Here is a 26,851-nt window from a genome sequence, read left to right on the forward strand (position 1 = left end):
CATAAACTGACAGGTATAGATTGATAACTGAACTCATATCCACATAGTAGAAACTGGCAGGGACTGGTTGATAAATACATTTTATACATTTTAAATAAATAGAATTGGTCCCTATGTGTTTCTCTGATGGGGATGTGCGAGTTCTGTTATCAATCTATACCTGTCAGTTTATGCGATGTGAATACATGAGTGTAGTTATCAATCAGTCCCTATCAGTCTCTGCAATGTCAAAATGTATTTACCAGAGAGTGACAGGGACAGATTAATAACTACATTCATTCATACATTCGCACAGCTTATACTGACAGGTACAGTTTGATAACTACACTCCGATATTCACAGACCAGAAACTAACAGGTACATGTTGAAAACTGTACTCACACATTCACCTAGCAGGAACTAACAGGTATGGATTGATAAGTAAACTCTCCTATCCAGACACGCACTTGCATTGAGAAGTCCCATTTGTGAAGCTGTAGTGGTGTTGGTTAGTATCTGTTTCTCAGTGAATTGGTGTAGAGTTCTTTTGCTACAATCACCAGACAAAAAGCAACTCGGGCCAAGAATGGAGTCAGACCTGCAGTTCTGTTTGAATTGCTGGCCTGAAAGAAACACAGCCTAATGATTATAAAATGAATGTTACATTAAGTGAGTTTGACAGTATCAAACCTTTCAATGTTGATTTGCAGGAGATGACTCTTCTCTCTTCCTCCAGACAATTACTTGAAGGACCAAGACAATGTAACATCCCCTCGGTACGAAGCCAAGTGTGATCAATTCCTTCTAACAAACAGCAGGTATATTATCACAGTCAGACTGAAGAATATACTTTAGCTGTCACAAAGCGGTCTGAATTAGACACACATTGAGCTCAATTTCCAATGATAATTTTTCAAAGCAAGGGTGAAATACCACCAAGCAATTATAATTTTTTTTATCACTCTCCAATCTCAATTCCTATCACCCCATTTCCAATAAATGTTATCATTCACAATCGTAGAGTCATAGTATCTTGAAAGTGGAGTCACAGGTAAACCAAATAGTGAAGTTGGTGTTTGGTATGTTTGCCTTTATTGGTCAGTACATTTGATCCTGGTCTCCCTGCTATAGCTTAGGAAAGATGTTGTAAAACTTAAAAGTGTTCAGAAAAGAATAAAGCTGAGAAAATTTGGCATGATGATGAATACCTTTGCCAACTTTTATAGGTGCGCTACTCGAGAGTGTTTTGTCTGGATGTATCACTACCTGGTATGGGGTGGGGGGGTGGAAATAACTGTACCAATCAAGATCTGAGACGGTTACAGAGAATGGTGAACTCTGCCTGGACAATCACAAAGGCTAACCTCCCATCTATGGAATCCATCTACCAAGCCTGCTGTCAAAGAAAAGCCACCAGCATTCTCAAAGATCCATCCCACCCTGGCAATGCTTTTCTACAACCTCTACCAATGGGGAGAAGGTACAGGAGCCTGAACACACGCACCAGTTGGTTGTGAAACAGTTTCTACTCTATTGTTTTTAGAATACTGAATGAACTCAAACTTTTAACATTTGCATGTACCTGTGTTTTTGTTTTGCTGCTGTTTATATATTATTTACTTATCTATGCTATTTAACTGTGATTTGCCTGTATTGCTCACAAGACAACTTTTCACAGTGCCTGGCTACACATGACAATAAACTCAATTCAGAAGATTTACAAAGATGTTGCCAGGGTTAGAGGATTTGACCTACAGGGAGAGGCTGAATACGCTGGAGCAGAGGCTGAGGGGTGACCTTATAGGGGTTTATAAAATCCTGAGGGGCATGGATAGGATAAATAGGAAAGCTCTTTTTCCTCGGGGGGGAGGGTGCAAAATCCAGAGGGAATCAGTTTAGAATGTCAGGGGAAAGATTTGGAAGGGACCTCAAGGTCAAATCTTTCATGCAGAGGATGGTGCATGTATGGAATGAGCTGCCAGAGGAATTGGTGGAGGCTGATACAATTACAACAGTATCTGGATGAGTAAATGAATAGGAAGGGTTTGAAGGAATATGGGCCAAATGCTGGTAAATGGAACTAGTTTGCATCGGATATCTTGTCAGCATGGATGTGTTGGATTGAGAAGTTTATTTCTGTGCTGTACATCTCTATCTATTTGATAACAGATGCTTTATTTCTGTTGACTTAAATATTGTGATAAATCAGAGCAAGGTACTAATATTTAGATGTAAGGGAGAGAGAATTCCTCAAGTAGGGCACTATAATAGAGCCTGATTTCTGGTTTACTTTCTAATGAACAAATATTAACCACAAACACCAATTGTGCATTTATTTTGTTTCATTTTTCTTGTTTTATTCCCTGCTATGATAGCACTGTGTCTGGATGGTTGACAGGCTGGGAGATTGTGGGTTGGGCCTTGATCGACTGATTTACTGTTTTATTGTTCTGCAAGGTGTAACGGGGGGTCAAAGCTTCAGCAGAAATCCAGCACAGCTGAGAATAGACAACATCTTACTCTGTGGGACCAGGGAGATCAACAGAGGACAGAGAAAACAGGACCTGAATCTGGGCTGACACCAGACTACCATGTTATCAATGCTTTGATTAGCAATGCCTACCCTCTACGTTAACTTAGCTTCCCATTCGATTTGAATGCCACATACCCCCTCGATATTCAGGATTCAGTCCTTGTCATCCTGAAGCCACGTCTCTGTAAGGGGTGTCAGAGCATAATTCTCTTTAATGTGTGCAGTCCAATTCATTCACTTTTGTTACGATGCAGTACACGTTCAGCCACCACAGCTTTTAGTTCCAATTTTTGTGATTTTTTTTTAATCCAGCTTCGATCGCAAGCACATTTATTCTCCTTGTCTCTGTCTGTCGTTCTCTGACATTTATTTTCCACATCACTACTTGCTCACCTGCCTTGATTTGGATTGGCCATAACTAAATTGCCACACTGCCCAGGGATGTGCAGGTTAGGTGGGTTAGCCGTGGGAAATGCAGGGTTATAGTTTCATAGTAATCGAAGCAGGAGTAAGCCATTTGGCCTCTTGAGCCTGCTCGGCCATTCATTAAAATTGTGGCTGATCTATCCATAATCTCATTATGCTGCAATATCCTGACTGCCCTTAATTCTCCTACCATGCAAAAACCCATCCAACTGTGTCTTGAATCTACTTAATGAAGCTGCCTCTATTGCTTACTTGGGCAGAGAATTCCATAGATTCACTGCTGTCTGGGAAAAGCAGTTCCTCCCATCTCTGTGCTAAATCTATTCCCCCTAACCTTGAGGCCAATGTCTCCTAGTCCAGTCTCACTCACCAGCAGAAACAAGTGGATAAGGTGGGAGAAGTTGGAGTTGGGTCAGATTGGCATGTTCTTCATAAGGGTCAGTGTGGACCTGATGGGCTGAATGGCCTGATCCTGCACTGTCGTGCTTCTATGATTTACCGCAGTTGTTTGCTCTGGGTCACAGTGCCCAGAATCTCCCACCGTCTGCAAATCGAAAGACAAGTCCCAACTTGCCCTCCCCTTTTTGAGTTACCTAACTGCTTAAATAATTTCTAGTGAATACAGCCCATCTCCCGCTGCTGCCTGTAAACTTTACAATGCTGATGAAACAATACCTGTAGTATTGAAAATCATAACGCTTCTAACGATACAAGTTACAATGTCCGAGGCTGAAACAAATGAGCAGTTGAAAACAAATACCCACGTAACACTTCACTTACTACCGCTAAACCTTAATGCACTTCATCCCTACAATGCAATGAATTCCCACTTTTCACAAAAATCCCAGATCTACTCACGCACTCAGTTGCTGTCTCACAAACGAAATATTTCACTGTAACTTCTTTTGCTCCCAGTAAGGGCAAAGCATCTTTGAAAGCTGCTCTGAAAGTCCAATGTTTACCACAACACTTCTTTTACCAAACACATTAGTCAGACAGCACAGATACAGACCCTTTTGTCCAACTCGTCTGTGCCAACCAGATAGTATCATTTGCCAGCATTTGGCCCAAATCCCTCTAATCCCTTCCTGCTCCTGTACTCATCCAGATGTCATTTAAAATGTTACAATTGTACCAGCCTCCACCACTTCCTCTGGCAGTTTGTTCCATATATGCACCACCCTCAGGTTCCTTTTAGATCTTTCCGCTCACACCTCAAACCTATGCTTCTAGTTTTGGACTCCCCTACACTGATCGTGGTTATTCACCCTATCCCTGCCCCTTATGAACTTCAATAAGGTGGCCCATTATGATCTTCAATAAGTTCACCCCTCAGCCTCCAACGCTCCAAGGAAAACACTCCCAGCCTATTCAGCTTCTCCCTGTAGCTTAAAGTTTCCAATGCTGGCAACAGCCTTGTACATCTTTTGTTGAACCCTTTCAATGTTTTGCAACATCTTTCTTGCAGCAGGAAGACCAGAATTGAATGCAGTATTCCAAATGTGGCCCAATCAAAATCTGTACAGCCGCAACATGACATCCCAACTCCTGTACTGAATGCACTGTCCAATAAAGGCAAACATTCCAAACGCTTTCTCCACTATCCTGTCTAACTGCGACTCCACGTACAAGGAAATATGAAGCTGCACTGCAATGTCGCTTTGTTCTGTGACATTCCCCATTAACTGTGTAAATCCTGCCCTGATTTGCCTTACCAAACTACAACACCTCATATTTATCTAAATGAAACTGCATCTGCCACTCCTCCGCCCATCAGCCCATCTGATCAATTCTATTTATAATCAAACTTTCTTTCCTCTCACATTTACTAAAAGCTGAAAATCTCCATCCCATACACACTCCCTCCATTCTCACTTTGCTGAACCTAATCCCTGCTGTACCTCATCCGGAAGGGTCTGTTCATGCTTATTAACAGGCCCACACTCAGGAGGGATCTAATTAAAACTTATAGAATAAAGAACGGCCTCGATAGAGTGGATCTTAGGAAGATGTTTCCATTGGTAGGAGAGACTAGGACCCGAGACCACAGCCTTAGAGTATAAGGGAGATCTTTTAGAATGGATATAAGGAGAATCTTATTCAGGCAGAGGAGTGGGGAATATATGGAATTCGTTGCCACAAGAGGCTGTGGAGGCCAGGTCATTGAGTATATTTTAGACTGAGATAGATAGGTTCTTGAGTGTCAAGAGGATCGATGGTTATGGGGAAAACGGTGTTGAGAAACTCATCAGCTATGATTGAATGGTAGATCAAACCTGATGTGCTGAAAGGCCTAATTTCTGCTCCGATGTCTAATGGTCTTTTGCTGTACTGGACATAGTATGAGAAATGGGAGCAGGTGGAGGCCATTTGGTCTTTTGAGCCTGCACCAGGCTCATATGAATATACCTACATTTAGAGGAATATACCTACATTTAGAGGAACTTTATTTCACTGGAGCATAGGAGGTTGCGAGGTGACCTTATGCAGGTTTACAAACTCATGAGGAGTCGTGATGAGGTTAACAGTGGGTGTCCTTTTCCTGGGTTGGAGGTTTCAAGATTAGGGAGAAAATTTTGAAGGTGTGAGGAGAAAGATTTTTAAAAGATATGAGGAGCACCAGTTCTTTCTGTTTACAGAGAGAGTGATTTGTCGTGGAATGAATGTCCAGATGTAGTGGTGGATGCAGGTACAGTTACGATATTTAAAAGACAGTATATTAGCAAGAGGAATTGAGTTCAGAAGTGGGGATGTCTTCCTGCAGTTAGGGGGTCATTGAATATATTCAAAGCTGAGTTTATCTGATTTTTGAACAACAAAGAATTGATGTTTCTGGGGGAAGGCAAGAAAATGGTTTGAAGACCTGTACAGAACAGTTACAGAGTCACACAGCACAGAAACAGACCTTTCAGTCTAACGTGTCCATGCTGACTATACTCTCAGACTAAACTAATCCCACGTACCAATGTTCTGCAGCTCCTGGTGAACTTCTGCATTTGTGCACTACAGGTTGTCTCTGATTGGCAGGAGGATCCATTGGTCAATGGAAAGAAGGATGCTGGATGTTTCTGTGGAGAATGAGGAGCATGCGTAGGATTTCACTGACACTGGTGAACAAGCGCAATATGACATGTGAAGATGCTGGTGTTACCGGCAGATTTTAAATGTCCAAATGCCAACAGCAGAAAAAAAAAGGCTGGACCCGGAATCCAACCCCACCCCCACCCCCCCGCCCCTCCACACACACACACACACAGGGAGTCAACATTTTATTCCTTTTGCATTTTGTCTGGCTGCTCAACTTTTGTATGTCTTTTCCCCAGGGTAGAGGAGGTCCAAAACTGGAGGGGTATTGGTTGAGAGTGAAAGTGGAAAAAATTAAAAGGAACCTAAGGGGTAACGTTTTCACACAGAGGATGGTACGTTTTTGGACTGAGCTTCCAGTAGAAGTGGTGGAGACTGGTACAGTTCCAACATTTAAAAGGCATCTGGATGGATATATGAATAAGAAGGGTTTAGAGGGATACGGGCCAAACGTAGGCAAATGGGACTAAATTAATTTAGGATAGCTGATTGGAACGGACCGAAATGTTGGTTTCCATTCTCCTCAACCTTATGACACTATTTCTACATAGCCAGAACCAATTTCACAAGACTAAGAATAGACCAATCACCCCTTCCAGCCTGTCCTCAACTGTGTGGCCTAACTGCATATTTCAATGCAAGTTTCAGAAAGATGCCCATAGCTTCCTAAAATAATTGAAAACGCTTTCAGACTTTAGTCATGTTTCTGAAGGTATCTTAGGTATTCTCAGTTTTAAGTGTCAGCAACCTTTCATGCACCTGTCTCCCAGGTAGAGTCATCACCATCATATTTTCTCTCTCTCTCACACATACACACACACAAGGACTTGATACATCAATCAAGAGGCCTCAAGACATGAGAAAGGGGGGGGGGGAGCGAGAAAATGGAAAGGAGGACAGAGGATGGGGCAAAAAGAAAAAGTGGGAGGACAGATGGTAGGGGAAGAAAATGGGGGAGCAGAGAGTGAGGATTGGGGGTGCAGAGGGTAAGGAGAGAGAAAATGGACAGAGGGTGGGGGGAGAGACAGCACAAATTGCATCTTCCCCAGGCCTGGTGTCAATGTCCCATGAACTGGTATCCACTCCTCCCACAGCAGACTTGGGGCAATCATTTCTCAATATAGCATCATATAATCTATGCAGGCTATTTGGCCCATCAAATTCACAGCAACCTTCCGAACATCATCCCACCAATACCCTACATGCTTACCCTACAGCTCTGCAATTCCCTATGGCTAATCCACACTAATCTGCTCATCCCTGGGCACTTTAGCACAGCCAATCCCCCCGACACTGCACATCTTTGGACTGTGGGAGGAAACCAGACCACCCAGAGGTAACCCATGCAGACACAGCGGTAGTCGGTGAAGCAGCTCACACCTCCCCCAGAGCCACAATTATTTTTAAATTGTCAGGCAATAATTCCAGTGAATGAACTGCAATTGATATTAAATCCTTTGAAACAAACAAATTTTTACACCACCAAACATTAGAACTTTGACATGAATGTTGTAGAGATTTTTGCAAACAAGTATGGAGAAAATTATTCAATAGGAGTAAAGTATTTAGAGTAATTTTACAGAGGTAATTGCATCGGATAAAAGGGCTGCACATTTTGCCTGTTTAGTCAACATGAAGGCAAGATTTAAACCTGCACAATTGAGCCACCTGACATCAATGATAATGGACGTTTGAAAGTATTTAATCATCATGGATAAGTCAACGGATAAATAAATATCAAAATAATGGATAAGTCATTGGAAAATGACATCTTGTTTGTATGATCTTATTCTCTATTATAAAAATAATCAGTCAGTCTTGAGCCAACTTAGCATCAACAACATCTCTGTTGCTGTCCCTCCTCCACATAGTGCCAAACAGCGATCTATACAGGACCCAATCAACATCGAAGTTGCCACTTGTGTGGTGACATCTTTTTCTGCTGGGCCGATTCTTCTGTGCCATCACCTCAGCGTCACCCATGTTAGTCACTCCAATGCCATTCGGCCCACGCCATCAATGTCACTGTGATGCTCATTGCACTCCCGTTTTGCTACCATTAGCACTGGACCCACAATTAGTCGCTAAAAGCTTTCACCACTGCACCTACCTTGAAGATGTCGCCTCTGTCCCTGTAGCCACCGCTGATTCTGATGCAACGTGTCGTGCTTAGCTGGAAATATAAATAAGACCACGAGTTCCACTCTGGGCTCACTCAAGTCGAAGCTGGAATCCCTCGCTGATAACGTCCATGCTGAAGACAGTAGGTAAGTAAATGAAAAGAGCAGAAGAAAATAAAAGAGAGAAAGAAAGAAAAGAAAACCTATTGGAATGGATGAGCCTCGGCTAAGGAGCCCTACTCCACTGTCATATTTTCCAAAACCACCCCTCAGGATTTTATATGTTTTAGTTATGTCACCTCTGATCCACCTAAACTCTGAGGAATACAGGCCTAACCTCTCTAACCTATTCTCATAAACCAATCTGCTCATTGCATTTGCACAGGGTGAGCTTGTTGTATTTCTGCCATGTGTGATGTGGTTGGTGGTTATGAACAGAGCCTTATTCACGATGCCAGAGCATATTATTGTCATCAGGACTTTTCTAGTGATTGCCTAATAAATAATATGCGTAGTGTTACAAACAATTGCAGCTTTGGGTCCTGCTATGATCGCGTTTGGAGCTTAAATCTAGGTACTGTGCTTAGATTGAATGAAATCCCCTCTCTTCACTCTATTGTTAAACTTGCTGCTCCTCTCTGGTAGCTGTGTTCAAATTGTTCCAATTACCTGTTGTTAATGGTCTCTTTATAATTACTGTCTGCTTTGCTGGTATCCTGTTGAGAACGAAACTATTCACCACACTGTGCACATCTTTTAAACTGGCTGTGACATCCAGGGAATGAAGCCTGTCTAGTCAGGTTATCAGTCGAATACTGTAAGTAGATTTAACTCAGGAAAAATAGTCTGCCATTGAACCTAAGCGAAAGAAGTTCCACTTGGTTGGTAGTTGCTATGGAGGGAAGTTGAGCACAGGATCTGAGCTCATTGAAATGTAAAAAAAAGGGATGTTACCTGATTTAAAATGCAAAATTGCTCAAAAATATAAGGGGTAGATACAGAAAGGTTGTTTCCCCTTGTCAGATTATTAGGAGTGAAGGGGCAATTGGCAGAATTTGTGGTTGCACATATAAGACAGAGGTTATATCTCAAAGGGTTCTGAATCCGTGAAATTCTACAGTGCAGATGATGTTAAAGCTTCGTCATTCGGTAAGTTCAAGAAGTGTAATCATTTCCTTTTGGGTAATGAGGAATTTAAACGTCAAGAGTAAAAAGCAGTAAAGTGCAATTAAGGATTGTTAGAATAAACAGGATGTCAATTATTGAGAAGCAGACTTGTTGAGGGGATGAGATTCGTTTTTCTCATGTGGCTTTTTTTAATGAACGAAACTTATGGTGTCCAAAAATGCCTGTTGTTTTGACTATTCACAGATGTGTCTGAATGCTGTAGAGGAGGTAATCATTTCTGAAACTTAGATCGAGCAGGAAATCAAGGTGAAAGGGATCAGAAATGATTAGAATAATGTGGGAGAAATGATAAAAAATGATCAGAACAAGATCAGAAATGAGAATGATGTGGGAGAAAAAGTATTCTGGTACAAGTCTTGAAAGTTCAAACTTAGGAAGAAGAAGGCTTTATTGGACTCCGCTGACCTTCGTTCACAGGAAGGGTCTGGCGATTGTAGGCCGTCCTGGCCACCTGGTGCCGTCTGAACCGATTTCAGGTCCTTCTGGTGTCAACTCTCGTTTACCTATTCCCCCTTTGTCAGTCCGTTGCCTTCGGCACATCACAATGACGTCTCCATCATTTTATACTTTCCTCAAAACTCTGGATCGCCAAAATGAGGAAAGGACACTTCTGCAGAATGGGATGGACAATTTGAGTAGACCGGAAGTAATAACCTCAAATGAAAGAAGATTGGATTGGACGGCAACGTTTGCTCATGTCATTTTTCTAGTGAGCATTGTGGCTTGCGTCTGTGATGCAGGACATGCATTGCCGCCTAGTATTGTCGGGGCAATGACTGCCACTTCACCATCTGCTGCGAAACCCTGCAATTAAACATCGAAATAGTCACAAACATTGAGCAGTGAGACGTTAATGTTATAAAATTAAACATCACCCGTGAAGTGTATCGAAGTCCATTAAATGATTGTGTTTCTTCATCACTTGCATATCCCTCTATCATTATTAGAAGTCGTTGAGTGACACAGATTTACCTACAGACTGTCAAACACAGTGCCGTGACCCATTGCATACCCAGTGAGACCGTGACTTTCAGCAATCTGCTGGATTGTTTGGTATGCCTCACACATGCAGTCTCTCCTTTATCTCACTCTGCTGGGCACTGTTATAATGACACACATACAAAAAAACCCCAGAAAAATCACAATCATGCATCCACATAAACTTACAGTCTCACCTTCATCTCCTGTTGTGGAACAGAGTGAATATCACATATTCACAGCCTCATCTCTATACTGCGAACTTGACACTGCAGAAATCTAAGGATCTGTCTCTGTGACTTGTTTTTTTTCCTGCCCTACTCACAATGATTGTCAGATTTCGGACTCACAAACCCTCATAACTCTCCGCCCTCTCCAACTCCTGGAGCCCATGCCATCTTATACCTTACTCAATCTAGAACTTTTTGCTACATCTGTAATATTCTTCATATATTACAATTACAGCTGCGTCTTCAATGTGCCATAATGTTTACATCCTTTCGTGTCTTTTTTGACCTTCTCCAATTCTATCTTCACTTACATCGTTTGCTATTCTGCCATTGGCTTCATTGCCTCAATGATGCTCACTTTTTTCTTGACCAGTGTGTGCTTGACGTTTGTTCCATCAGAGCTATTTCTTACCTTTCAACATGTGTCCCTTCCTTTCAACAAAATAAAATATCACTCTTTCTTCTGACTTCTCTTCGCATAATACATTGCTATCAATATTGCAATGCATTATTGTTTAAATTGAATTAAATTGCTATTATATACAATCGAATTGTTTTTATTCACATTTTGCTACATAATCTTCCTCATGCCAGTTTCGTTTTTACATAATATACTTGCAAATTTAAGTGAAAACCTGTAGGGTTCTTACAAGACAGTGGGCATGGCTGGTGTAGGGAATTAATGCCCCTAATGTGATACATATCATTTGGCCTATTCTGGATAGTATCATGCTTCCTGAGCATTCTTGGAGCTGTGTTCATCCAGGCAAACAGCGCACTTCTGGCTTTTGCCTTATAGTTGGTGGCCTGGCTTTTGTGTGTCTTTAGGAGCATGAGTTGCTTGACGCATGATTCCCTACTTCTGTATAGACTTGCAGACATGACACACGTATCGCTGCTTCTGTTCTGTTCCTCGTCAAAGGTAACGCCAGGTTGTTAATAACGTTGATTTTTTTATCATGCAATTTCCCTGAAAGGCAAAATATAATAAATCAATCCCCCTTGTTCGAGATGACGATTCATTTGCAGCTATATGGCACAAACATTGCTTTCAGTTTGTTAGGCCAAGCCTAGATATTGTCTAGATTGTGTAACGTTTAGATTTGTTTAGGGTTATTGGATAAGTATTGTTAATATGGGTTTATTAAGGGAGGTCAACTGTTCATAGTATGCACTAATGCGTTGCTGACGTGGTAGCACAGAAGTCCATATCAACAATCATTTACCTTATTATTTGGAGATATTATGGTTAGCAGTGTGAAAAGAAGTGCAACGATAAGAGATATTGAAAGGTGGAATGAATGGACACTATAAATCGACAAAGGAGCTTCCATTTGCTCCAGCCTGACTTAATTCATGGTAGCATGCTGCTGTTTTCCTGCATCTGCTTCCTGGTGCTCCAGGTGGATAGATCAATATCCCGAACTCATTGATGAGACAGTCCTCCAGAGGGAATGGATCAGCATCCGAACATGTTGATCACCCTGTTCCTCAAGGTGTGGGATCACGACCCGATCACATCAATGAGGAGATGGCAAAGTGGAGGAAAAGAGATGATGTGCAGAAGTAGATGAACTTCTTCCATATTTGTTATTCAGGGAAGTCTTACTTTGCTGTGCTCCTTTGTACAATTTCTGTTTGTGCAAAATAGTGGCATGTTCCTTCTGACTCAGACCAAGACATTTATCTCCATTAATTAAACAAAGATGAGCTGTTCAAAAACGGGCTATATCCGAAACGTTAACTTCTCCGCCTAGTGGTGATGTCTGACTCGCTGTGTTTTTCCAGCCTCCTGCTTGTCTACAGGAGCCAGAAGCCGAGAATATTTATATATTTATTTCCTGGTATAAAGTGAATGGATTGAAAGAAAGTGAGAAACCAGAGGCAGGAATTTATAAACAGCAGAGTCTCAATCTCAGTTTAATTATTGAATTCAAATGTCACCATCTGAATGGTGAGAATCGAACACCTGAGAGTGTTTTGTTGACTTTATGGATAAATAACAGTTGGATAAAAATGAAAATAACAATAGTTTATTAATTAGTAATCTATCAATAACAAGGTCCATTGCCTTCCCCTTCAACAACACAAGAAAGTCTATTCTGAATTTGCCTCATTCAGGGTAATGTCCAAGGCCCAACCACTTTCAGCTGCTTCATCAATGACCCTCCCTGTCATGAGGTCAGAAGTGGGTATGTTCGCCAATGATTGCACGATGCTCAGCATGCTACGCAACTCCTCAGATACTGAAGCAGTCTGTGCTCAAATACAACATGATCTGGACAATATCCAAGCTTGGGCCGGCAATTGGCGAGTAACATTCACGCCACACAAATTCTAGACAATGACCATCACCAATAAGAGACACTCTAACCATCGCTCCGCGACTTTCAACAGTGTTACTATTACGAAAACCCCCATTGTCAACATCCTTGGAGTTATCATTGACCAGAAACTCAACTGGATTCATCACAAAACACAGTGGCTACACGAGCAGGTCAGAGACCAGGGAGACAGCGGCAAGTAACTCACCTCCTGACACCCCAACGTCTATCCACTATTTGCGTAGGTCAGGAGTGTGATGAAATAACCCCACTCGCCTGGATGGGTGCGGCATCAACAAATCTCAGGAAGCTTGACACCATCCAGGACAAAGCAACATGCTTAGCTGGCACCACATCCATAAAATATTCAATCCATTCACCACCACCGCTCAGTAGCAGCAGTCCCTATTATTTACAAGATGCAATCGGTCTCGAGAGGGGAGCAGGGCACAAGATGGGAAATCCTTCAGTGATGGGGTGGGTGGGGACAATAAGACGGGGAGGCAGTCAGAGTGCAAGGGTTAACACAAGGGCATCACACAGATCAGCTTCTCTGAAACCACAGCTCCGCTCTCTTCAACAACCTTTCATTGCTATTCATACATGGTTCGTGGGTGGCTGTGGCTGGGATGGCATTTGTCGCCCATGACTCGTTTTTGCCCTTCAGCAATTTGGGTGGAGGAGGGGATTTGAACTCCTTGAGTCGTTGCAGTCTTTTTAGAAAGAAGGAATATAATGTTTAAGTTTTTAACTCATGAGCGTACATGTGACATATCTAATTCAAATCAATTCACATGTATCTGCCACCCTTGCCCTTCTGGATGGAAGTTATTATGGTTTTGGAAGGTGTTGCCTGTTAACCCCTCATTCCTACTTCAGAGACATGGCAGAGGGGCATTGACTCGAAACTGTGACTCTAGGAAGCTAGTCAGTTTAAAGACGACAGAGGTGATTGGGTCTGTGCCACTTATGGGCATTGATTGCAATATGCTGCACAACATTTGTCATCTGAAATCAATTAACTATTTAAGGAAAACACGGAATATGAACAATGTAGTGAACAGATTTATTCACAATTCAAAACCAGTGGGTAAGGGCTCATGAGGATGTGCAATATCAATAGAGACCCAGACTGCAGAAACTGCAGTTAACTTCATGCATGCCCTGAGATGCTCCTAGCTGTGGCACACATTTAGTCTTTCACAGTTCAATGGGTATAACGTATGCAGCAATAGAAAAGAACTTCCAGAACTCCAATTCACCAGCGTGACATCCTATAATTCTGCACATCCCTCTGGCTCTTTTGGAAGCCAATGGATTTAACTGGAAAACAAAGGCAAGGAGTTCATTGAGCGCCACAGTCATTGGCTGCAACTTTCACATAATCTCAGGAGAGTTATCCATGAACTGTAGAGACAAATGTTGTCTGAGCTACTGATGAGCAAACTGTATATAATGAACAGAGGACATCCCCAGGGGGGTAAATCTGTCGATTGCAGTTATGATGCGAATAAGTACAGGTGGTGACATGGTGTGTTTTAATGGAGACAATATACTGTTTATTTATTATGAAGGGAAAAAATATTCACAAAACATTTAAGATCTGAATTGGGGTTGTTCACTCATGGAAAATATCCGCAACTCTTCACCAAACACATGGTGACACGATTGTGGACTTTTGGAACTATCAATGGACTCGCCATCCAGGACGACCCAGCTCATGTTCTGAGGAGCTTCCATTGAATCCCACCTTCGCAAATGGTAAAATTTGAATCATATTCAAATGGCCTAATGAAGGAAAGGAATATGTACTTGACTAATGTCCGTAAGCAAAGGTTTACCTTTACCCTTACCTAGTCTGATTTATGTCTGACTGCAGACTCAAAGTAATGTGTTTCACTCCTAAATGCCAATGGGCAATAAGGTATGTCAATAAAAGTTGACTTTGCCAGCGACGGCTGCGTCCCAAGAACGCTTACTATTCATTTCAAATGATGATTTGAGGTACTTATCAGCCGAAAGCTAACAGAATGGAACTTGGTCTTCAGAAGAATAAATGACGTCAATCCGCCCTTCTGAAAGTTTAGAACGGTTACTTGAGGAGATATGGACTCACTTGGAGAGGCAATAATTAATGTTACTCCTTCATCGACAGTGCCGGGCTGCATCATCATCAAGAGCTCAAGAACTAAGAACAGAATGGTTCTCATGCTTCCCTGATTTTCTGCTGCAATCGAAGCTATCTACAGGATGAAAGCTCCTGAAATGATAACGCAGACGATCCTGTGATTAATAATTGCAAAATCCACAACATGAACAGAATCCATAATGCGTATGTGAAGGGGCCATTTCGCTTATGATTCAAGCAGGAACACACTCAGACTCTCACAGGTACAGAGTCTCTCTCTCACACACACAAACAAACACTCAAAGACACACTGACGTGCACATAGAGACATTCACACACAAAAACACATGACCACACACAATCACATGCACAAATATACACACACACTAATGTGCAATGACAAGAACAAAGAACAAAGAAAATTACAGCCTTTCGGCCCTCTAAGCCTTCTCCAATCCATATCCTCTATTTAAACCTGTCACCTATTTTCTAAGGGTAGGTATCCCTTTCCTCATTGCCTATCCAAGTAGCTGTCTAGATGCATCTTAAATGACGCTATCGTATCCGCCTCTGTCACCTCCACTGACAATACGTCCCAAGCACCCACCACACTGTGCGTTAAAAAATTCCATCCATATCTCCCCTAATCATTTCCCTGCTTACTTTCAACTCGTGACCCCTAGTAGTTGAATGCCCCACTGTGGGAAAAAAATGCTTCTTGTTATCCACCCTGTCAATACTTCTCATGACATTCTAGACCTCAAATCGATCCCCCCTCAACCATCGTCTTTCTAATGAAGATAATTTTAATCTACTCAACCTCTCTTCATGGCTAGCGTCTTCCATACCAGGCAACATTCCAGTGAACCGCATCTATAAAGTATCCACATCCTTTTGGGAACGTGGCGACCAGAACTGGGCGCAGTATTCCAAATGTGCCCGAACCAAAGTTTGATACAACTGTAACATGACCTGCCAACTCTTGTACTCAATACCACGTCCAATGAAGGAAAGCATGCCGTATGCCTTCTTGACCACTCTATTGACCTGCATTGCCACATTCAGGGAACAAAGGAACTGAACACCCAGATCTCTCTGTTCATCAATCTTCTCCGGGGCTTTTCCACTTACTGTACAGTTAACTCTTGAATTGGATCGGCCAAAGTGCATCAGCTCGCATTTGCCCTGACTGATCTCCACCTGCCATGTCTCCGCCTAATCTACAATCTGACTATGTTCTTCACTATCTTCTATTCCACCAATCTTAGTGTCATCTACAGACTTGCTAATCAGACCACCTATACACTCCTCAAGGTCATTTATGTATATCACAAACAACAGTGGTCCCATTAGTGATCCCTGTGGAACACCAATGATCACTGGTATTCATTTTGAGAAACTCTCTCCTACTACTACTCTCTGTCCCCTGTTGCCAGCCAGTTCTTTATCAGTCTAGCGAGTCCACCATGGACCCGATGTGACTTCACCTTCTCCATCAGCGTACCATGGAACCTTATCAAATACCCTACTAAAATCCATGTATAAGACAACTACAGCCCTTCAGTCATCAATCAACTTTGTCACTTCCTCAAGTAATTCTATGAAGTTGACGAGACATGACCTTCATACATTTACATAAACGAAATCTCAAATGTGCCGTAACACACGAAGACTCACTCAGCCAGTCATACACATGCGCTCAAACACACACACACAGACACACAGAATTTCATACTCACAAACACAAAGGCATACAGATTCAGTGTTGCACAAAAAGTAACATAGACTTACATAGGCACATAAATATCAATTAAACGACCAGAAAGAAACATATAGACAGTCATTATTACACATACAGTCAAATACACGCCCACCCACGCAAACACAGACTTGAACACATCCACAATCGCAGACATATCCACATAGGCACACGCAAACACTCTCACGCATTCCCACACAGGTGCCATAAATAAACACACAGAGTAAGATGCAAACACATGCTGAAACACATTCTAAACTCACACACAAAAAGACCGTCTGACACATTGGAGACAGTGTTGGATAACTCATATTTGAGTTTTCAGCAGCATTCAGCTGCTGGGTTGTCTGTAACAGTACAATGGTTACTGTGTGGGATGGCTGATATTTGGATACTCAGTCGTGTTGTCTTCGGTAAAACAATATTGACAGTACTGTGAAATAACCAATTTATGAAGACTCAGCAGTGTGCAAAGTGTTCTGTCAACAGTAATACATACCTGTACTGTGGAACAACTGAGATTTGGATGTTCCGCTGTGTGCAGCCTGTGAATGGAACATTTAAACATTCAATGAGATATTCGATATTTTCCAGTCTTTGCGGTGAGACAACACAGCCTTTGTTGATCTCTGAGAGACTGAATGGAGCATTGTGACCGGCGAGATCCGCGTTAGAGGCAAACATTTATCGGAGCAATCCACTGTCCACAATGATCAGACATTGTTTCCCCTCACTTCTCTGAAATGAAAGCACTTCTGTAAATTGTGTACACTCCCGGCTTTTAGCCCACTCTTCTTTCCCTGAGGCGAAATTCGTCGGTAGCTGATTCTCACCCACAAAGAGCTAACAACAACAGGAACGTTACTAAACGCTCTTGTGGTGGTGTGCAAAAGTTCCTATGTCTCATCAAGAAGGTCTGGGTTCATATGCAACAGCTCCTATTCATATGTGGAAAGCACAAAACCAACTTCAAAATTGTAGCAATGTTTTGATCAGAATTAAGAATGGCTGCTGCTTGTTCAGGCCACTATTAGCATTAGAGAAAGCAGCAATATTCTTTGTTTTAATCCACTGCAATTCTGCAGGGAATGATCTGTTTAGATTTTTGGAAGAGATTGAGAGTTTATGCCTTTCTACAAATGTTCATCGGTGTCTTTTCTTACCGGTGACACATGTACTTCTAACTTTTCATTGCATGACGAAGTGAGTTTCCAGCTTCCCTTCATGCAGCAGGACACAGTTGACCAGCCTTGAAAGCAATTTTCCTCATTCTCAAGCTCAACCGTCTCCCTGTTTCCATCACAATATATAAATGTTGATTAAGCTCCACCAACCTCGAACATTTCTTGGAAGCAGACCTTGACATTTACTCCTAGTGCGCTGGCATCAATAAATACCTTCCACCAGAACGGCGGATAACCTGTTGCTAACTTTGGGATTTGACTGTACACATATTATCTACCTTCTATCTTCAATTAAAACAGTGACCGCATTAGTTAGTCATTTCAGGTCTTTCAGCTGTGTTGTTATGTTTTAGGATTAAGGTTGTTGGACTCGAGGGCAATGAGTAGTAGGGGTTAGTGTCTTTTGTTCTAGGTATTGAATTTAGTTGTTTTAAACAGTGCTTGTGACAGTAACGGCTCTTTCCGTCGCCAGGAGTTTACTGAAGGTGGAGGAAGTGACCTTAGGATTTTGTAAAAGGTGACTAAGTTCAAGATGCTGGAATTAGCAGACAAGCTAGCATTGGAACTGCCTGATTCAGTGAGGAAAGCAGAGATAATTACATGAATAGCCTGGCATCTAAATTTGCGAGAAGCGCCATCAGAATCTTCAGGAATGGCTCAAATTAAATTCGAAATGAAGCAGCTTGCGTTAGAGGCAAAAGACAAGAAATTATGGTTAAAAGCAAATGGGAAAGAAAAAAAAGAAATGAATCGCTTTAGACGAACTAAAAGAAAGAGAGAGAGAAATGAGAAACGGAAAGAGAGAGAAGAGAAAGACCTGGAGAAAGAGGAAAGGAAGAAAGGGTTTGAAATTCAGAAATTAGCATTTAGACAGGAAAGCCATCTGAAACAGGTAGAAATGAAGGCTGAAAGTAACTTATTGAGGAAGAGAATAAGAATGACCAAACCCATCGCAGCCAAAGGCCTGGTGATAAACAGTTTAAATATATAAAAAACATTGCCTAAAGTTAATGAGAAGGATGTGACAGACTTTTGCATCTGATGTGAAAAGGTGGCTAAACAAATGCGGTAGCCAGTAAGCAAGTGGGTTTTATTAACCCAAACAAATGTTCTAGGTAGAGCCAGTGACATATCCGCATCACTATTAGAGGAGGTAACTTCGACGCATGAGCAAGTGGTGAAAGCCATCTTAAGTGCCAGAATCCTACAGACATCGTTTCCGGAAGTTAAAGAGGGACCTTGGTTAAACATGCATTCAGATTGAAAGAATCAAACAAAGTAAATTCGACAGGTGGATAAGGCATTAAAATAGACCAAATGTATGACATTCTAAGATCGACAATTATTTTAAAGGAGTTCAACATTTCACTTCCTGAAGTACTGAGATCTCATGTGGAAGATCAGAGGGTTCAAATGGCAAGATGAGCAGCGGAAATGGCTGATGATTATGATTTGGTCCATAAAGCAAAATTCGGCTTCGAAAATCAATTTCAACAAGTAAGGGATAGAAATTTGGGGAAAGAAAAATTCTCACTAGGAAAGGAATTTGTGGATCTCTGAGAAAATCATAAGGATAACTTACCACAGTGTAAAAAGGACACACTTGAAAGGCAAAGAGAATTTGAATAGCTCCAATATTTTCACTGCAATAAAGTAGGCAACATGATATCACAGTCTTAGTGAGTTAGGAAAAACATTGGGAAACTAGATGTAGGAAAACAGGGTAAGTCAGTGTATTTTATTGGAGTGGTACGAAAGTACAATGGAGACTAGAAAGCTGCACCAGAATGTACAACCAGTTAGGAGGTAGGTTAAGGAGGAAGTGTCAGACCTTCTTAAACCATATACCTGCGAAGATAATGTTTATTCACATAGACAAGGAGCAGCAGATAAAGAAGTTACAATATTACGACATACAGTTTCCTCTCAATCTGTTACAAGATGAGGAGATGTGTACTTCTGAAAGACTGTTGCCAGAATAGAGCTAGTAACTGGAATTCACGTTCAGACAATCAAACATTAATTCAAACACAAAATAAAACTCAAGCGACATCAAATAACTCCCAGGGCAGGTAGAGTACGGGGATCTATACAGAATAAAGCAGCATCTGCGCTGTCCCACATTTAGGGCTAAAAGGCAGGTTAGGCAAGAGTTTGAAGGAGAATTAAGCTCCATCTATTATGCTGTAAATCAAAGGTGTCCAGCAGAGGTACAAGCATAGTCGAAAAGGTGCAACATGCGGTTAAATATAGAATTGTGATGTGGAATAGCTGCCGAATAATTCCAGGACTATAACAGAATTAGATACAGAACAATGCTTAAACCATACTGACCCCATCAAACACTCCCAAGACAGGTATAGCTTGGGTTAGATGCAGAATAAAACTTCCCCTCCGAAAGCCCTCTTCAAACACACAGGCTGCGTTCAGCGTAACGTTAGATATTCTTCAAATCACTCTCTTTTCCTTCACACTGAAAGTAAATCTAAATCTAATCTTTCAAACTGTAAGTAAAACTGCCTTTACTCTTTTAATATAAAATTAAAGCTAACTTTATCTTGTATTAACTCTTCCAGAAGAGTTTTCTAAGGGTGGAAGAAGTGACTTTAAAGGCTCTATCAAACCTTTAAACAAGGAAAAGCTACTGGAATTGGCAGTCAAGATGGAGATGGAGCTTCCTTCATCCATTTGAAAAGGAGAGATAATTGCAGTAATATCTCAGCATTTCAACTTGCTGGAAATGCCACCGGAATCTTTGGAGATGGTTGAAATTCAATTGAAATCGAAACAGCTTGATCTTGAGACAAAATAAAGAAAAGGAAAGAAAATGAAACTATGTGAATTACGATTAAAAGCAGAAGAGCAAAAGAACAAAAGGCCCTAGCAGAACAAAAAGAAACAGTGTGAAAGAGAGAGAGAGAAGGAAGAGAATGAATGAGAGAGAAAAGAAAAAAGAGGGAATTTGAACTTCAGAAATTGGCACTTAAGCAGGAAAGTCGGCTTAAAAGTGTGAAGATGAAGGCTGAAGGTAAGTTTAGTGAGGAAGAGAGTGACGATGAGAAAATCCACCGTTCTGGTGGGGATCGGTTTAAACATTTTCAAGCATTGCAGAAGTTTGATAAAAAGCATGTGGAAGCCTTTTTCATACCTTTTCAATAGGCGGCTAAAAGAATGCAGTAGCCACTGATTATGTTGGTTTTGTTGATCCAAACAGAACTTGAACGTAATGCTAGTGAGGTCTTTAGGTCGTGATCAGATTTGGTATCTGGTGCGCATGAGGAGATAAAGAAAGCCATTGAAGTGCACATGAGCTTGTGCCAGAAGTCAACAGAAAACTTTTCAGGAAACTAAGGTGTGACCCTGATCTAATCTACGTTGCGTTTGAGAGGATCAAACAACGTAATTTGGATATGGGTATTAAAAATAGAGTTAACCTATGAAGATCTTGGAGAAGCAATAATTTCTGAGTTCAAAAATTCCCTTCCTGAGATAGTCAGAACTCACGTTGAAGACAAAGATTTAAAATGGACAGATGAGTAGCTGCAATGGCTGATGATTATTAATTGGTTCATTAATTAAGGTTTGGCTTCAAACATCAGTTTCATTAATTGAGGGATAGAAATTCTGAAAAAGAGAAATCCTCACGTGGTAAAGGACCACATTGAAGATCATAAATATAACCTACAGTATAAAAAGGAAACTCTTGAATTAGAAAGAGGAGTTTAAAATTGCCGGTGATTTCAATGCAATAAAGTAGGCCACGTGAAATGACAGTGTTGATGGGATTCAAAAAGCACCGGGAAGCCACTAAGAAAACAAAATGGATAAGCCAGTGAATTTTGTTATTGTTGTAATGGAAAGCACACTGGAGGCTAACAGTCTGCACCAGAATGTACAGCCTAGTCGGAAGTTGGTCAAGGACGAAGTGCCAGATCTTCTTAAACCGTATTCTTGCAAAGGAAAAGTTTAGTCGCATAGGCCATGACTAAAAAGGAAATGGTTGCAACTATAAGAGGTACAGCGTCCACTCAAATATTGATGTTGAATGATGCAAAGACATACACCTCTGAAGGGCTAGTGCCAGAAAAAGTTCCAGTGAGAGCATTTCAGGATGAGACAACAAGTGCTCAGAGTGAGGATGGGGTGTTCTCTGAAGAGTGGAGACGTCGTGGTAAGAATACTGAACCAACTCTTCGCTCCAGGAATACAATTTATCTTTGCTAACGGTAGGAGTGCTGCCTACTGTGTTTGAAAACGCAGTGGAACATCAGGCAACTGAGGTAGTCCAGGAAACATATCCTGGGATATTTCCTGAATGTGTGGTAACGAGGTCACAAACTGACCAGTTGGAACAGGAGAGATCAAATAGTACAAATAAGAAAGTTGATTTGGAATTATCAGAGATCCTATTTGGTCAAATGGTCCAGACAAAGCAAGAGCAGATGTTTGACAAAGCAGACACCTTTAGCTCAGAGAAATTAACTGAGTTACGGAAGACTGATGAAAAACTAAAGCAATTATATCAAAAGGTATTCACAAAAAAAAATCTGAATAAATCCCTGAATGCTACTTTCCAAATAATTATGTCTGAATGAGGATTTGGAGACCACCACATATTCAAGCAGATGAGAAATGTGCGGAAATTCATAAAATCCTGTGGCCAGTGGGTTGTAGAAAGCATGTATTGCGGGTAGCACGTGAACTACCAATAACAGGTTAGCGTAAGAAAGCTAAATACAGAAGCTAAAATACAAAAAATATTTATTGGCCTAAACTGTACAAGGATGCACTTCAATTTTGCCAGACATGTCGTACCTGTCAGATAATTGGAAAGCCACAGGCAGTAATAAAACGCGTACCTTTAATACCCATTTTGTAGTTGAGTGACCTCTTACAAGAGATCGAACTAATTGCGTAGGACACTTATCTAAAACAAAGAAAAAGTGGGGAAGAGTATTTGTTCACAAGAATGATTTCCAGAGTCATTCCATTACGTAATATCAAAACTAAAATCTTTATAGAGGAGTTACTCAAATGTTTCACCAAATATGGATTATCCACAGAGATACAATCAGATCAAGAGTCAATATTCAATCAACGTAATTCAATGAGGATATGGACAGCATCGGAATGAAACAATTCAAATCCATTGCGCACTTTCCAGAATCGCAGAGAGCGTGAGAAAGTTTGAATCAGACATAAAATAATTTGTTGAGCGCTTATCGTTAAACTAGCCACATGATTGGGATGCAGGAATTCCATTTGTCCTCTTTGCCATCAGAAATGGACCATATGAATCGACGAAATTCAGTCCAGTTGAATTAGTTTTTCGGCATGAACTGTGAGGACTGCTAAAATTGATTAAGGAGAAATTGGTAAATCAAAATTCAGAGACCGCATATTAGGACTCAATGTCAAATTTTAGGGAATGGTGAAATAGAGCGGGGGAGACAACATTTAAAAGTACCACAGCACGCAATGAAATCGGAAGGAGGCAAGAAATCAACAACGTGCCATTTTGCTCTCGGAGATAAGGTGTTAGTGTTACTTCCTGTAGTAAATGAACCTTTAAAATAATGTGCAGTGGACCCTATCAACTCGAAACGAGATTAATGGAGGTGAACTACTTGAAAACGACTGCAGGCAGAAAGAAATCTCATACCGTGTGTCACGTGAATATGCCCAAAAGGCATTTTGACGGGGAACAAAGCAAAAGGAGAATGTTTTATCAATTACAACACAAAGTGATGAATGAAGTTTAGAGGAATCGAAATTGGACATTGCTGAAATTAATTGAACAATGATGAGTTTGTCAAAAGTTAAGATAACTTATTGAGTTACCTTCCAGAGGAAAATCGAAATGACCTGTAAGAGTTATTGCTATCACATGGGGAGACATGTGGAAATAAACTAAGAAATGCTACCCTAGTTATACATGATATATCCATAGGAAATGGTGTTCTGATTGAGAAACATCCTTGTATGCCTAACCTTCTAAAGTTGGCACAGGTTCAAAAGGAGATTGAAAGCATGCTCCAATATGACATATTAGAAGTGAGTTGCAGTGACTGGCGCTCACCCATAGTAATGGTGCCAAAGTCAGATGGTACACAACAGTTATGTGTGGGCGATCGCAAAGTCAATGTATCCTATCCTGTTCCACGTTTGGAAGACTGTATCGAACAGATGAGACATGCAACTTGCATTTATAAGTTGGACTTGGTCAGAGGATACTAGTAGGTGTATTTGGCTGGAAGAGTGAAGCATTTTTTCCCTTTGACCAATATTTTTACATCTTCACTGTCCACTGGAGTAGTGCCAGATGATTAGAGGATGGGAAATGTTAGTAAATGTTTTTCCATGGAAGTGTATATGAACAATCCTGGGAATTTCAGAGCATTCAGTCTATGGTGGGCAAATTATTGGAGAGGAATCTGAGAGACAGGAGGTATAATTACTTGGAAAAACATAGTTTGATTAGAGATAGTCAGCATGGCTTTGAGAGAGGTAGATTATACTTCACAAGCCTTATTGAATTATTTGGAGATGCAACAAATACCATCCATGAAGGTTAAGTTTGTGGTGTAATTGAATTTAAGCAAGGAGTTTTATAAGTTTCCTCATGGTAGGCTCATTCAGAAAGTAACGAGGCATGCGATACAGGGAAATCTGGCTGTCTGGATACAGAATTGGCTGGGCCACAGAAAACAGAGGGTGTTCAGTGATTTTTCCTAGGGATTTGTTCTGGGACCTTTGCTCTTGTAAGTGTTTTTAAGTGGCTTGCATGAGAAAGTGGAAGCGAGTTTTAGTAAATTTTCTGGTGACACGAAGGTTGGTGGACTGGTGTATAGAGTCCAGGCCTGTTATAGGGTGCAAAGGGACATTGGCAGGAGCAGAACTTGGCTGATAAGTGGCAGATGGAGTTCAAAATGGAAAAGTATGAAGTAATTCATTTTGGAAGGTTGCATTTGAATGTAGAATATAGGGTTAAAGGTAGGATTCTTCACTGTATAGACCCCACAAGCTTGCTACTCAAATTAATAGGGTTGTTAAGAAGGTGAATGATGTGTTAGCTCTCATTAACGAGGATTGAGGTTAAGAGCCGTGAGGTGATGTTGCAATTCTATATAACCCTGGTAAGACCACTCTTGGAACATTGTGTTCAGTTATGTTCACCTCATTTTGTAGCATGTGGAATCTTTAGAGAGGATACAGAGGATATTTACCAGGATGTTGCCTGAACTGGTAGGCATGTCTTATGAAGAAAGATTAAGGGAGCTAAGACTTTTTGGAGCGAAGAAGCTGATGAGGGGCATAGATAGAGTGAGTAGTCTGAGACTTTTCCAAGGAAAGAAATGGCCATCACAAGGGGACATTTTTTAAGGTGATTGGGGAAAGGTTTAAGGGAAATGTTCGAGGTAAGTTCTTTATACAGAGAGTCAGAAAGAGTGGGATAAAAAGTCGGCAAATCATCAAGTTTTGAGGGGTCTCTCCTCTGCTGTACTGTTCTATGTTCAATGTTCTAAACGTGGTCGGGGAGAGGGAAGGAAATACCAGAAACCAACGATCCACAGGGAAGGTGCGACAGAAAGGCAGATAAATTGTGAGTGAGAGCCTTCAGAAAGGACAGAAACGTAGGACGAGAAATCCCAGAAGAACAGCCCCTGAAAAGTCTCATTTAATATATTTCCTATGTGGCAAACTAACTCCATGTTACCCTGCCCCGTGCTACACTCCTTGTTCTTGTGTCATTTTGCTCTCTTTTTCTCTGTCTCATTCCTGTCAAACTCTCCCTCTCTCTGTTCCAGCCACTCTCATACCTTCACGGTCAAATCTGTATCAGAACTTGCTTCCTCTTGAATATGACTCTCTCCGATTGCCCTCACATATTCCGCTTCATTTCATCGGACTGCATCCACTAACAGATTGCCCATTACATACCTACTGTATTTAAATGCCCTCTCAATCTCCATCGTTGTACAATCCTGTTTGCGTACAATCCGTGGGAGGGCTGGATTTTCCCAGTCTGTCATTTATAGGGGAGAAAGGTAGAGGTACAAATCCCAAGCTGTGAAAGAGCTGATATCTGATTTTCCGCCTGTCTGATGTCCCTGAACAGTCTTATCGATTATTCTTCGTATGTAGCTGCACAATCCATGATACCCTCCCCGGCCCCACACTTGCCATCATCGCGCTGTCTCCCTGTCTTCTGTGCGTCTCATATTATCCCTCTAAATCTCTCAGACCATCTCTCATACCTTCCCTGTCACTCTCGCTTAGCCTGTCTCATACCATCTTCGACAATCTCTCTCAGCCTCGCTCATATCCTTCCTGTCAATCTCTCTATTATCTGTTATACCTTCCATGCCAATCTCAGTCAGCTTCTCCTGCAACATCCTTGTCAACCTCTCTCATTCTGTCACTGCCAACTCTCAGTCAAACACTGTCTCATCTTGTCCTCAGAAATTAAGTAGGAAAATTTCCTGTGTATTTGCCCTCCACATTAAAACTTCATTCCCCTTCCCCATCCTCCCGAACTGCCTCTCCTGCATTATTCCTCATTACCCAACCACCATAAATGAAAAGCAATCTGTATCTCCATTCAATACAATGCCTTCCCTCTGTAGGTTCCACACTCTAATGTGGAAGTCACAGTGAGTGCCAGCAAAGATCAACAGGACAGCCCAATCCCCCGGAACAGAATCAAAACAGAGAGAGAAAGCGACAGAGAGAGAGAGAACGCAAGGCGATAAGAACATGGCAGACATGGAAGGAGAAATAGAGAGATTTTAAACACTGAGGTAGTGATGTAGACAGAGCGAGAATGATGCTGCAATGCAAGTAGAATGATCCAGCGACGCGAAGGAAACCTGCCCTCTCCACATTGCACACCAACCCTCAATACTTACTGGAAACAT

General features: G+C 41.3%; 1 long non-coding RNA gene across 1 annotated transcript in view; it reads left to right on the plus strand.

The window, feature by feature from the left end:
- Nucleotides 1–6,183, plus strand: part of LOC122544655 — a 22,851-nt gene extending 16,668 nt beyond the window's left edge. The window contains exons 2-3 of the long non-coding RNA XR_006310416.1: nt 690–797; nt 5,948–6,183. This is a non-coding gene — a long non-coding RNA (uncharacterized LOC122544655). The remainder of the gene's footprint in view (nt 1–689; nt 798–5,947) is intronic.
- Nucleotides 6,184–26,851: the final 20,668 nt, after the last annotated feature.

This window comes from Chiloscyllium plagiosum, chromosome 50, assembly GCF_004010195.1.
Source record: "Chiloscyllium plagiosum isolate BGI_BamShark_2017 chromosome 50, ASM401019v2, whole genome shotgun sequence".
In the NCBI taxonomy this organism is placed as follows: Eukaryota; Metazoa; Chordata; class Chondrichthyes; order Orectolobiformes; family Hemiscylliidae; genus Chiloscyllium; species Chiloscyllium plagiosum.